The sequence below is a fragment of the Cryptomeria japonica genome, chromosome 2 (genome assembly GCF_030272615.1).
Source record: "Cryptomeria japonica chromosome 2, Sugi_1.0, whole genome shotgun sequence".
Taxonomy (NCBI): Eukaryota; Viridiplantae; Streptophyta; class Pinopsida; order Cupressales; family Cupressaceae; genus Cryptomeria; species Cryptomeria japonica.
In genome coordinates, this window is record NC_081406.1 from 207,190,234 (window position 1) to 207,205,850 (window position 15,617).

A 15,617-nucleotide genomic window follows, 5' to 3' on the forward strand; every position below is an offset into this window, starting at 1 on the left:
AACTGGACCTTTAGACATTTTCCTTGCAAATAGTGCTTCAAGTTCTTCATTTTCTTTCCTGCTTTCTTCAAGTTCTCTTGCATAAAAGGCTTTCCAATCAGATTTGTCAAATGATGGAGCAGATGATGTTGATGCTTTAAAGGCCAAATCTGTCTTAATAGTAGCAACATGACCAAATTCTTCAATTGCAAAAGCTAAAAGTTTCCCAATCAATGTATCCCTAGTTACTGATGTACTAGGCATTGTTCTTAACTCATTTATAGCAGTAACCTTCATTTTATATGCCGGTGGAAATCCTCTTAAAACTTTTGAAACAATTTCATCCTCACTTAAGGTTCCTACACAACATTTAATACCCAAAACAATTTCATTTACTCTTTCCATAAAAGCAGAAATCCTTTCATCTTCTTCCATTTTCAGATGTTCATACCTAACCCAGAAGCTTTCAAGTTTTGTAATTTTGACTGTGGAATCTCCTTCATTCAGTGTTTCCAAATGATCCCAAATAGCTTTAGCAGTAGACCTATCTGATAGTCCCATGATTTGTTGATCTGATAATGCGCTCAAAAGTGCTTCTCTTGCTTTCCAATCATTTTCTTCGTCTTTAGTCAAGTTAGATGGACTGGGCTGACCTGGTACAACAACAATATAACCATTCTTTGTAACATCCCAGATGTCCTTTCCAATGCAATTCATATGTGTCTCCATTCTGATCTTCCATATGCCATAGTTGGTTCCATCAAGTTTAGGACTGTCCTTCCTGAAATAGTTAGTAGACATTGGATCTCCTCAAGTTGTTAAACTTCTGCAAAAGAGGACTAAGCTCTAATACCAATTGTTAGGTCCCGAGGACAACTGAGAGGGGGGGGGGGTGAATCAGTTGTCAAATAAATTCAAACCAAAAACAACTTAACCAAATTAATGCTTAATACTGGTAAACCAGTTAAGTATGCCGGTAGACAGTTTTAACAGTTAATTGCTATACCGGTAAAGATTAGTGCATGAAACATAAACACAAAGCCATCCGTAACACATAACACCAATATTTGTACGTGGAAACCCTGTAAGGGGAAAAACCACGGTGGGAAACCTTACCCACAATCAGATGATACTACTACAGATAGTAAGTGTACATAAATGGGGTTTGCACATGCAGAAAGGCCAAGTGCCTAGAGCTCACTGCTCTATCACAAAATGGGAGTCACACTAACTACAATTGGATGGTTGAATCCAATAAGAATGTACTGCTCAAAATAGCATCTTCATATGCTGGATTCAGTACCGGTGTAATGCTAATATGCTTTCACAAAAACCTAGCTTCACCTTCAAATGATGTCTATGTGTATTGCTCTGCTTAATCTCGCATATACCTTCACACAATTCTTTTTCGCATTCCACATTTGATCTTACAAATAAGATCTTACATTTATACCATAACCTAAGACCAATTTTAGTAGGTCGACTCTACAAGATATTACAATAAAACATTTTACAAACAATATAATATCTGATGCAATAACCGATTGAACATGTCGGCTTAATGCATTTACAACAATAATTAATCATCTCCATAGCGTGCCATGCTGATCTGGAAAACATAAACCTGCTGGTGTAACCCTAGATAACCGTGGACCTATTTGCTGGTAAAAGCAAATATGCAAATATGAATATACCAATGATTAATTCATTAAGACAAGATGTCCACACGATGTCTTCAATATTACCAAGTGTCTTCCATGCTTTTCCAAGTGTCGGTGATCATTATATCTTGTCGGTGTACCATATACCAATAACTATGCAATAGTTACTTGCTTGCCGGTGAATGCTGCTGGATCTCCAAAGTGCTAGTGTTTTAGTAGGTGTTGACATCAATGACAAAACCATACCAAAATACCAACAGTATATATACATGTATCTCTCTCTCTCTCTACACACACATGAAAGTATTTATAAACCTCTACATAAATATATATGCAAATTCTTTTATATATATATATTTATATAGAGGTTAATGTACTTTCATACACACACACATACACATATATACATATACATACATACATACATATACATATATATATATATGTGTGTGTGTGTGTGTGTGTGTGTGTGTGTGTATTTATATATATGTATGTATATGCATACATATATACATAGATCTATGTATACACACACACACACACATATGTATATATGTATATATATATATATACATAGATATATACATATATACATATATATATATACATATATATATATATATATACATATACATATACATATATATATATATATACATATATATATATATGTATATATGAACAACTTAAATATATACTTATATATGTATGAATATATATACAAATATGCTCTCTCTCTCTCTCTCACACACACACATATATAATTTAAATATATATACATATATATGGGTATGAATATATATACAAATATATTCATACTCATATATACATGTACACACACACACATATGAAAGAATGCCAAGAAGAAGAAGAATGCACACGTATATATGAGAATGCATATATATATGTAAAACTTAAAAAATAAGAACAAAATTAAATATAAGCCTATACATAAAAACCTAAGTGGTGGAAGTGTTATGTAGACGATACCAATGTCTATTGGCCATATGGATTGGATAAACTTGAAGAATTCCATGAGCACCTAAATAAATTGAACCCTTGTATCTCATTCACTAAAGAGGCTGAGTCTGATAATAAACTCCCCTTCCTTGATAGTTTGCTCACCAAAAAATCTGACGGTACTATATCTCAATCCATTTTTTGCAAATCCACTCACACTAACCTTTACCTTCACTCATCTTCCCACCACCACCCTTCCCAAAAAACTAGCGTCCTCAGAACCTTAACACTAGAACCTTGTGTAGTTGTGACAAGGATAACTTAAACCAAGAGTTAGCTTATATTTGTCGCGTTTCTCTTTTAAATGGTTATAGTAACAAGCAAATCTCCAGAACCTTCAACCAAGCCAAATATTTCTTCTTCTCCAAACCCAAGCCATATGCTTCCTTCACCCCACCCACTGCCACCCTTCCTTACCTTGAAGGCATTTCCAACAAAATCTCCAAAATCCTCCTTAATAAAAATATTAGATGTGCCTTCAAACCTTTCTCTACCCTGGGTAACTGCATCTTGTCTCTTAAAGATCCTAGGAAGTCCTGTTTTATCGATTCTAGTGCCTACAAATTTTTTTGCTAATGTGGCGTCCCCTACATAGGTTGGGTGTTCATTCAAAATTCGAATCAAAGAACATGGTGTAGACATCAAATATGAGCATGTTCTCAAGTTATCCCTAGCTAAGTATTCCTCTTCCACCAAACACTAGATCTGCCTTGAGAAGACCCAAATCCTTTCCAAAGAAGATAACTTTTTCAAAAGGAAGCTAAATGAAGCCATGATAGAAATATATAACCATCCTTCCAACCTTAATTGGGATGATGGGTGGACGTTGAGCTCCTCTTGAAATCCTATTCTATCCAACTTAAGATCCCCTCATTTTCCCCCACCTTAGCCCTCCTCTTCCATTTCATCACTTGGTTTCCTCTTCCTTTGATTTACCTCTTTTTCCTTGCCCCTTCTCTTTGTTCCCTCTCCTCCTCCTTCTCGTGCCTTTTACTTTTTGATTCCCTCTCCCCTCTGTCTTTGTGTCATGTCATCTCTAGCTTGGTTTGATCATCATTTCTCTTGTTCTCTGTCCTTCTCTCTTTTTCATTTCCTTTTTTGTTTCTATATTTTCATTTTCAATATATATTTGCTTTCTTTTATATATATAAAATTAATATACATATATATGTGTGTGAATATATTTGTATATATATTCATACCAATATATATATGTATATATATGTATATATTTTTAAGTGATACACACACATTTGCATATATATATAAGCATTTGCATATATATTTATCTATAGGCTTATATTCAATTTTGTTCTTCTTTTTTACATTTTATATATATACATGTATACATACACGTACACACACACACATATATATGTGTATGCATATATACATATATACACACATATATACTTATATGTATATACACACACACATTTATATATATACATACACATATACATATGTATATGTATATGTATATGTATATGTATGTTAGACAGTTCAAATAACTAGAAGACAACTCAGAGGTGGGGTGGTGAATCAGTTGTCTCAGATTACTAGAACATTAAGCAATTAAAAATTTAATATCAAAATGCATAAACAAAAATCAAAGAATAAATACCATCCACATGACACCAAGATTTGTACGTGGAAAACCCGGTAAAGGGAAAAACCATGGTGGGAATCCTACCCACAATCAGATAATACTTTTGCAGAAGTATGTGAATTAAAATTGAGGGGCCTACACTTGCAGGAAGGCCAACAACCTAGAGCGCACTACTCATCACAAAAGGAGTCTCACTAACTACAAAGAAATCTAGACTACAATCTGGAAGAAAGAATGAACTGCAAAGATAACATCTCCTATGCCTGAGTATAGTTTCGGTTAAGCTCAATACCGGAGGACTAAATCCTCTTACATAAACCCAATTTGATCACCAATGATCGACCAAATCCTCTGCCTGAATGATTATTACATTATTCTCTCATAAACATCTTTTTCCTCACCACACCTATGATCTACAATGAGATCTTACATCATATATATACAAACCCTCGACCACAAACAATAAGGTCAGCCACCAGACAATAAAATAATTACATAATTATAAAACATGCCAGCCTGAGACTAAACAAATAATATTCAACCCATTAAACACCCCGAAAATGCATCAAGAAGTCCAATCCACACGTTACATCAAGCCGGTCCATAACCTAGATAAACCAAGACCCAATTTAGGCCCATACATGCTAAAGAAATGATCCCAATCAACCAAGTCTTGAACATGATCACCATCAACATCCTGAATCTCCACTAGAATCTACACCAACACCACTTATGCATAACATCAAAGATCTTCAATAAATCTCTACCGGTGAAACCCTCGTCGGAACAACAAGCCAAGCTTACTAGCATACAAGATAGTATCCGATCACCATAACAAAACCAACTGCCTGAACATGAATTTGAGTAGCATGAATAGGCCAATTCCATAACCCAAACATACTGAAGCATACCGGATCATACCGGATCTAATCCAACTAGAAACCAAACAACCGACCAGGACCAAAAGGATACCAATAAAATAATCAAAATAGCTAGTGTTGACATCAATGCAACACATAATCAATTCCTCCAAATGGCCAACAATCTCCCCCTTTGGCATTGATGGCAAGACTAGATATGAAAAAAATCCAAGTGCCAAGAAATTCCCAACAAATCTCCCCTAATGAAATATAACCAACAATCACCCATGCAAAGATATAACAGTTAAGTTCTGAAACAAAGATCAAACTCCCGCCTTGAATGATATCTCTGTAAAGCTTTGTTTTTCACATATATCTCTCCCCCTTTGACATCAATGCCAAAGATCTGACAAAAAAATAACAAAAAATGCTAAATCACAAAGATGACTACTCCCCCTGAGCAGTAGCATCCCCACACTAGTCCAGAATGAATGATATATTTGATAATACATGCCCGACTGATGCCAAAAAGAATCATCCAATTTTCTATTGGAGGGTTAGAAACCCCTAATCTGTCTCTGAGGTACTCAAATGATTCTTTAGGAAAAGGTTTAGTGAAAATATTTGCAATATGCCCTTTAGTGTTCACATAAACCAATCTAACCTCATTCTCTTCCACCTTCACCTTCAAAAAGTTATACTTGATATATATGTGCTTTGTCTGAGAGTGAAATACCAGATTCTTTGATATATCAATAGCAACAGAGTCATCACAGTGAATAACTACCAGTCCAATGTAATGCACTTTAATTTCCTTCAATATTTCCTTCATCCATAGAACCTGTGTACAATTAGTAGCAGCAATAACATACTCAGCTTTAGCAGTAGATAAAGAAGTACATTATTGTTTCTTTCTAATCCATGAAACCAACTTCTTTCCAAGAAAGAAAGCTCCACCAGAAGTGTTTTTTCGGTCATAAACATCACCAGGCCAATCTACATCTGTATATGCACATAAAGTAAAGTCATCGTCCTTAGGGTACCACAAACCATATTCAGAAGTACCTTGCAAGTATCTAAAAATTCTTTTCACAACACTCTCATGATTTTCTCTAGAATCACTTTGATATCTTGATGCAATACAAACAACATTCTGATAATATGATGAATCAATAATGATCCGGTCAACTACTTGGGGGGGGGGGGGTGAATCATTAGATAGAAAATATACTAAACTTCACTTAACTTAGAAACAACTTGCAAAACTTAACTAGTTTAGACTCTATATTTGAAAACTGCAACTGCACTGTCAAGCTTACAGGTTGACTAAAATATCAATATAACAGTGTAAGAGATATGAAACTTAGATACCATTTAACCAAAACATCAAACCAATTTACTAACATTAGTTATAGCTCATTTCAAATCACTTCCGGTCATCTAAACATGTCTTAGTGGTTTTACCAGTTAAACACATTAACCATATCAAAAACACCCACAAAATCATTCACCACTTGACACAATGATTTTTCACGTAGAAACCCAAATGGGAAAAACCACGATGGGGATGAAAACCCACAAGTATTATGAACTCTTCTGAAGTTCACCCTGTTAAGAGCCAAGCCTTGTTAGAAGCTTTACAAAAATGTCTTGTTAGGAACAAATCCGGTTAAGGACCACCCAGTTAAGGGATTGACTACAATACCCTATTAAAGGCAATACCCTGTAAAAGGTAACCTCAGTGGAGGATTTGAAATCCAAGCTAATGGATCACTTGGTTAGATGATTTGAATAAAAATCCTGTTAAAGCTTACCCAGGTAGCGGATTTTACTATTGTAATGGTTAGAGAACAACAGGGTCTTGCTAATCTGGTAGTAGCATTGCTTTGCTTAATCAGATCGGTTTATGCTCCTATCTGCCTTCACAACATTCTAAAGATACTCCTTCTGGTTTGACAACAACAACTTACACTAAGCTAAATTTTCCAACACGATTTACACTCATCGACCTTATAAATAAATACAATAGGTTGGTAACACAACATAAAACCTAAGATCCGATAGAGATTACGAACATATCGGTTAAAACATGACCATTGGATTACATAGCAATCAAATGCACATTGTTGACGACAACTTCAACTGCTCCTGGGTCGCCGCACATTGGATCCTATAACTCATCACGCGTTATTCACATCATGCTATGCATTTGTTCATTCCCAAGATAAAACAATTATCTCTATGCGCCAAAACCACTTTGAAACTCATCACATGCATCATGCATACATGGCATCATCATCTTCATTCATCATTCAATTATAGAACATCATTACCAATTATCCAAGCTCCATTGGTTAGGGTTCTTCTTATCAAAAGGTTAGGGTTACCGGTTGATCTCTTTGCTTCAATAGTAATACTAGTTTCCAATGTTGCTTCTCTACTGGTTGGTTTACTACATCACTAACGATTAAAATACATCTTCATTACCATTTTCTATTGATATCAATGACAACACTATACTTCATGAATACAATCTTCATGCAATGCCAACAATCTCCCCCTTTGGCATTGATGGCAATACAAATATCAATCCCACTTGATTGTGATGATTGAGAGTAAAGCATATACATATAATAGGAATCCTAGTTTACATTTTCACATATACTCTCCTTCAATTTGTCTTCATGTCTTCAGCTGGTAAGTGGCTATCAATCAATAAAACACAAATCTTCTCCCTTATGCAGTTATTCTCCCCCTTTGACAATAATGCCAAAGTGAAAGTAAAACATATAGTGTCATACTTCACTGTTCTGCAACTAGCTGCTCTCCTTGTGGAGTAGCTCCACTCAACACGAATCCTTCTTCAAGATATCCAATAGGCTTTGAGACTGATGTCTTCCACATTGTCTCAATGAAATTCATGTAGGGGTACAACCCCTAGCTTACCTCTAAGATACTCAAATGTTGCCTTAGGTAGAGGTTTAGTAAAGATATCTGCAAGATGTTTTTTTGAAGAAACATGCTCCAGTGACACATCTTTACTTTGCACTTTCTCTCATAAAATGATACTTCAGCTCAATATGCTTGGTTCTAGCATGCAACAATGGGTTCTTTGAAATGTTTATTGCACTGGTGTTATCACATAAAATATTTACCGGTTCTAAGATTTTCAACTTGAAACCTTCCAAAATTTGTTTCATCCAGATTGCTTGTGTACAATTCATATATGCTGCAACATATTCAGTTTCTGTTGTTCTGATTGAATGAAAAATAGGTTTTATGGACCTGAAACCATTACAACATAGATAAAATAAAAAGATGAGAAAATAGAGTCCTCATACAAAGCGCCTGGTCCAAAAAACCAGTGAACAGAAAAAACAGCTAAACAACAAAAAATAGCAAAGAACCCAAGGAGACACTACATAGTAATTTTCTTCAGCAGATCCTCTGCCTTAGTCACCAGCTTGTCATAGGTCGCCCCAACTACTTTTAGCTCCTCCAGGTCCTTATTCACTTTCTTTTCCTTCCTCTTTCCATGGGTGCGAGTTTTGGGACCTTGGGCTTCCCCAGTTCCTTCTGCATCCAGGTCAATTTCCAGGGTTTCCTTTTCATCATCGAGCTTGCTAATGAGGGTATGGGTGTTATTGGCTGAGATTTTTAGAATGCTGAGACTCTGCTCCGCAATGTTCTTGAGGCACTCCTCTATCTTGTCCACTTTGGCAACTGTATCCGAGAGCGTTTTTTCGTTAGTTTCCTCCAGGGTTTTTCTATCCTGTATCTCCTTTTCAATTTTCTCAAACTAGGGATTAAAGGCATCTCTGATGTCTTCCGCTTTGGAAATTGTGTTCTTCAAATCTTCAATATAATTGGCCATAGTGTTCCCCTCTCCAATGTTAATGGTCTCCAGGATCATGACTCTGTTGCAGAGTTTTTTGTATTCATCCACAGTATTCTTATTCCCGTCAATAAGCCATTCAATGGTTTTCATAAAACCCTTCAAGGCCTCGGGGTGAGGACCAGGAGAAGGAGTAACTTTACCAGGGGTTATCTATTCATCTTTAGCAATATGGAGGGCAGAAATAGTGTCAGCGGCCCTGAGGGTCTCCTCCATAGTCTCCATCTCCAGGCTTTGTTCAGCTTCCAGGGTTCTTGTTTGCTTGTCCTCTTCCGGTTCCTTGCTTGTGTCCTCCGGATCTTTGCCAGTCTCCTCTGTTTTCTTTTGCTTCTTCCTATGTTGGGCTTGGATTTTACTTTTTTCCTTCAGCACTCCCTTAGGGTTCTTCTTCTCCTTAGGGAAATCAGAGTCCTCATCTTCCAAAGAAATACTAATCAAGGGTTTGCTTTGGGGTTTTTTACTCTTAGAAGAAGAGGGTCTTGATTTCCTCTTCTTGCTCCTCTCATACTTTGAGTCGTCAGAGCTTTCCTCATTTTCAGTCGAGGAATCATTATCTGAATCCTCCTCCTCCGAGAAATTAGAATCAGACATTTATTCTTCCGAATCCATAGAGAGCTACATTCGATTGATTTTACTGGCCTTTAGATGATCATAAATGAGGACCATAAGTCCCTGATGCATTGCAGTGTCACCCCGAGGATTTTCTTTATATGCTTTTAGGGATACATTCATAGAATAGAGCAAGAAATAAGGGAAATTCACCTTCTCGTTATGCCTAAAATGATTTAAGAGGACAAAGTGATATCCATATACTTTCGTAAACCTGCCATCTAGAGTTATATACCTCATTAAAACAAAGAGAATTTCCCGCCAGAGCTTTGCAAAAGCCCTAGGCGGGTAATAGGTTTTGCTCAACTTTACCAGTCTTTTCTTCTCTTTCTCTATGACCGGGTACCTTTCAATGGCTTCCCTGCTGACCTTCCTGTCTCTGTAGAAATTGCAGCCCTCCCTTTTGAGTCCCGTAGCTTTAGCTATTAACTCTTCGTCAATTTCCACCAGTTGGTTGCCCATTTTAAGCTTGCCCTTCTTCCAATTTTTGTAGAAGAAGCTGGTTATCTTTCCATCACGGCCATGGAGTCTCTCAAGGAAGCTCGAAAGACCACCCTTCTACAAAATTTCCCACACCTCTTCTTTCTGTTTCCACTCCTTGCAACTTCCTGGCTCATATCTTCTCCTATTTCCACCCATGGTGTCGTTTCTCACAGTCAAGTTCAGGTTACAGAGCTGGTGAAACAGAAAGCTTTTCAAAGCTAAAACAAAAGCCCAGAAAGCGTGCGTAGCATTATTGATTTGACAAGTTATAATGCACGTTCTGCTAACTTTGATATTATAATGAGTAATTCCCTCATTATTGAAGTAACTCGAAGTGCTTACTTCAGTACATATCATAATTGCCTTGTCAATCAATATTCTTTGGGGTACTTCGATATCTTTCATTTATTATGATTTGTCTTACATCTCCAGGAAGACCGCTCTCACCTGTCCACGTGGTTATTGTATCATTCTTCACCGCCATGTTTGTAGCCCAATCAGCATAATAGTTGGCCTCCTGATATATATGGGATATGTGGCATTTTTTGAAGGTTTTGATGATGTCCACCTTATGATTGGTTTGAATGCCAATAGGGACAACAACCATACCTTTGCAAATGCCTCTGTCGTCTCTGAGAATAGCTCCACAGCTTGAAGGACCTGGATTTCCTTTGGCTGCCTTTGGTTGCTCCATCAAAATTGATTTTAAGCCAACCATGGGGAGGGGTTTGCCATTTAACGTCAAGCCTTTTATTGTGGTTGATATTATGACCATCAGTGATCTTCATATTCCAGGCTCTTAAGATATTTGACTCTAAAGAGTTGTTTGAGTAACAAGAGACCTCCATAGTTCCCATATTTTCCTGAATAGCCCTTTGAATTTTCTAAAAAACAATGTCTTGATTTAAGGACACATCCCTGAAAATTCGGTTGTTTCTTTCCTTCCAGAGAACCCACAGAATGTGAGGCAAAGAGAGCTGCCACAGACACCTCAGAAAAGAGTTGGTCCAATGACTTTTCCATGAAGAGAACAAATCTCTGATGTTACTAGGAAACACCCAAGCAAGACTAAAGCTTTTGAGGAAGCTTTCCCAAACAGAGGTTGAGAAAGAACAGTGGAGGGAAAGATGGTCCACTGACTCTTCCTCTTGAAAGCACATCACACACCTATTTGGAAGGGCAAAACCTCTGCATTTAAGGTTGTCAACAGTAAGGATCTTATTTTGGAGAATAGTCCAGAAGAACATATTGATTTTAGGAGTTAGCCCTTTTAACCAAGCTTTAGACCAGAAAGGATTCATAGGAGGGGAGGGGGAGAGGATACAATACATCGAAGATATAGTAAAGGTACCTTTGGGGTTATATCTCCAGATCAGGGAATCCTCTTCCTTATTCAGCCAGATAGCAGACAGTTGGGTTTTGAGCTTGGAGAGACTGGGATGAATACTATCAATGTTTTTCCAGTTGTTCCCATCCCAGTAATTTGCCACTAAGGTACCAAAAGAGCCAATACAAGAGGGGGCATGGGAAGCCCACTCATAGAAATCCATTAGGGGTTTGTCAAAAAGCTAGGGATCCTCCCAGAATCTCACTTTTCTACCATTTCCAAGTTTCCATGTCACACCTTTAGCAAACACCTCTTTACATTTAGAAACATGGTTCCAGATATGAGATCCATTTATACTAAGATCCGAATTAAGAAAAGAAGATAGAGAAGAGGACAGAAGAGAATACTTCTCCAAATTTTGCAACATTCAGAATCAGAGTTAAACCATCTCCAAACTTGTTTTGACAAGAGAGCTTCATTTAAAGTGCGAATCCTCCTAAGCCTCATACCACCTTTGCTTTTTGGCTTGCAGACCTGATCCCATGCCACCAAGGACATTCTTTGCTTTTCCTCCACCCCAGACCATAGGAATCTTCTTTGAATTTTCTCAATAGCTTCAACATACTTGACTGGAATTCTGAATAAGCTAAGAGCATAAATGGGGATACTTTGAAGAGTAGCCTTAAGAAGAAGGAGCTTACCAGCTTGACTTAAGAGAGCCCCTTTCCAACCTACAAGTTTTTTGTGAAATTTATCAACCAGCGAACTCCAATAGGAGTTAGGAGGGGCAATCCCCATGGGGAGACCAAGGTAGGTATCAGGAAGGTCAACAATCTTACACTCCAGAATTCTGCTGATCCTTTGTTGTCTTCTCTCCGGAGTGTTAATGAAAAAGACATCACTTTTGGCCCAGTTAATAAGCTGCCCCATTGTAGAAACATATTTACACAAGGTATTCTTCAGAACTTTAGCTTCTGAGATGCTTGAATCCCCCATAATTATTGTATCATCAACAAACTACTGGTGTGAACAAATAAGGTCAGCAGAAGAAGGTTGGAGACCCTTAAAGGATCCTATCTACACCAAATTTTCCATGGTCCGTCCAAAGCATTCTGCCATAATAATGAATAGGATGGGGGAGATAGGATCTCCTTGCCTAAGACCTCTCGAAGCTTGGAAAAAGGTTGAAGGAGAACCATTGACAAGAACAACAAAGGACGCAGTAGTGGTAAGTTGGGATAAAAGATCCACAATTCTTGGGGCAAACCCAAAAGCAGCAAGGACTTTCTGTAGAAGAGACCAGTCCACCCTATCATAGGCTTTGGAGAGATCTAGCTTAAGAATGAGACCCTGCTTCTTCGCTTTAACAAGAGAGTGAATATTCTCATGAACAGTAATAATGGAATCGAGAATTTGTCTTCCAGGAACAAACCCATTCTGCTGGTGTTTAATAAAAGCCGGGAGAATATACAAGAGTCTAGAGGTCAGGACCTTAGATATGATCTTGTAAAAGGAATTGCAGAGGCTAATAGGTCTGAACTTGTCCAGAGAATCAACACCTTGAATCTTGGGGATAAGAGCAATAAAAGTACCATTTATTTCCTTCAAGAGTTTTCTAGCCCCAAAGAATTCCTTAACCCCATTAGCAACATCAGTCCCGATAATGTCCCAGAACTCTTGAAAAAAGAGCATTGGGAAGCCGTCAGGACCAGGAGCTTTGTTTCCATCAAAGGAGAAAACAACATTTTTAATTTCTAAGGTGGAAGGAATGGAAGAGAGAAAAAAATTATTTTGGGCATCAATGAGACAAGGAATGTTCTGAAGAAAAGAGGACTGAGCTTCAGCATCCAGACTTTGATCCCTCGAAAGGAGGTCTGAGAAATACCTCTTAGCTTCATTCCTTATTTCATCTTCCTTGACCAACTCCCCACTATCCACAACTAACGTGTTCATCCTGTTGGCAGCTTTATGTTTGATAGTTGACATATGGAAGAATCTTGTATTCCTGTCTCCTTCCTTGAGCCATTTGCATCTCGATCTCTGCTTCCAGAACATTTCCTCTTTAGTAATAATATCATGGTAATTCTTAAGAATCTCATTCTCCTTAGCAATAGAAACAGTACTAAAACCATCCTTCTGGATCTGGTCCTGTATCTCTTTTAGGTTTTCCTGAATTTTACTCTTAGCCTCAAATATATTCCCAAAGTTGTTCTTATTCCAGATTCGGATGTTGTCCTTCACACTTTTGAGCTTCTTAACCACTTTGAACTTTGTCGTTCCCTCAACTTGGATACTCCACCATTTTTTAATATACTTTTTAATATCGGGGTGAAGAGTCCACATTTTTTCAAATCTTAAGGGATAGTTTTTTCTTCTATTGATCAAATCAGCATTAAAAGTAATTGGAAAGTGATCGGAATCAACCCGAATATTTGCAGATAAAGAACATAAATACTGACTGTACCAATCATCAGAAATAAGAGTTCGGTCAAGGCGCACTTGAATAAGGTCATTACCATTTCTTCTGTTTGTCCATGTGAAATTACAACCCTGTATCTCCAAATCATTAAGAGCTAGAGAATTAATAAAATCCATGAGAGCCATTCTACTTTCCAACTGAGGCGGGCTGCCTCCAAATTTTTCCTCCTCTTTTAAAGGCGTATTGAAATCCCCCATAACCATCCAACTTAGATTTTTGAAAATTTCCCTAGCCTGTTTTATCCTTTTCCAAAAAGAGTTTCTAGCCTTTAAGGTATTAGGAGCATAAATGTTTGTGAGAACCCATGGAAAACCATCTTTAAGATGCTCAAATTTAATACAAGAAAAATTACCTTCCTGAAAAATGACCTGGCCTTTAACAGTGTTAAGATTCCAGATGGTAGCAATGCCTCCAAAAGCACCCTCAGAACTTCCCCCACTAATTTTACCATTTTTGAAAAACTTCAAAGATTCAACTTTTTCTCTACTCATTTTGGTTTCTTGAATGAGAAAAATGTCAGGATTGCTATCTCTTATCATATTCCTAATAATATCATGTTTATGGGGATTGTTTAGACCCCTTAAATTCCAAGAGATTATCTTCATAGTTACTTACCAATTCCTAGCTCCTTGAGAGTTTTCTAAGTTCCATCTGCTATGTTCTTGCTGGCCTCCATGTCTCTAACTTTGTGATTAGATGGTCACCCTAGGGAAGAGGAGACGTATCCCACATCAACTTGAGCTATTCTGCTGGATTTCCTAATCAAGGATATCGAGGGTGTTGCTGCTTTCTTACTCCTGTGTTTAGGCTGCTTCCATTCCATTTCTGACATAGGAGCCACTTCCGGATTGGTTAGGATTTTGGAACTTTCATCTTCATTACCCCATTTAGGAGTTTTGGACTCAGTTGAAATAATGTTTGCTATTCTTGAATGCTGATCCGAATCCAAAAGACTCAATCCCAAAATTGCACACTTTTGGGCTTCTTGTATTTCAAAACTAGGTATGGCTACAGAAGAGTCTGTCCTTTCAACTTGTGGATCTGGGATCTCACCTTCCTCCGGTTGATAGTCTCTAGTTTCTATTGCCTGATTTTCATATGTGTCATCCACCACTTCATCTTTTGCTTTTGGAGGATCATTCTGATCGTTCAAATCCATTTTCTGCGTAATTTTTATGGGACTAGCTTTGGTTGTTTCATTCCTATCTGCCTCATGAATAGTGGGACTGAGGATAGAGTTTGAGGCTTCCTTTTGTTCCCCCAAGGGAGAAAAGTGATTTGGATTTTTTTCCTTATTTTCTATGTTTTTAACTTGCCACACCCTTTTCTCTGGCATATTCTGGCTTTCAATCTGAGGTTTTAACTGATTAGGCTCTGCCTTTTTCTTTTTCGGACAAGATTTTTCCCAATAACCTACCTTCTTACAATGGAAACAAGCAAAAGGAATAGTTTCATATTCTATATGTTGCTTCCAAGTTCCCAGTTTTGAAACTAGATCAATCTGTTTTGACATATCTGCCTCAGGGGCTACTCCAACACAGAACCTTGCATGGGTTAATCTTCTTTTTGAAGCAGTGACTGGGTCAATAGAGAGCAGCTCACCAAAAGAACTTGCTCTTCCAGAGAAGATGCTTTCTGCCCAATACTGGAGAGGCAATCCTGGGAGTTTTATCCATACTGGAACCTACGCCAGAA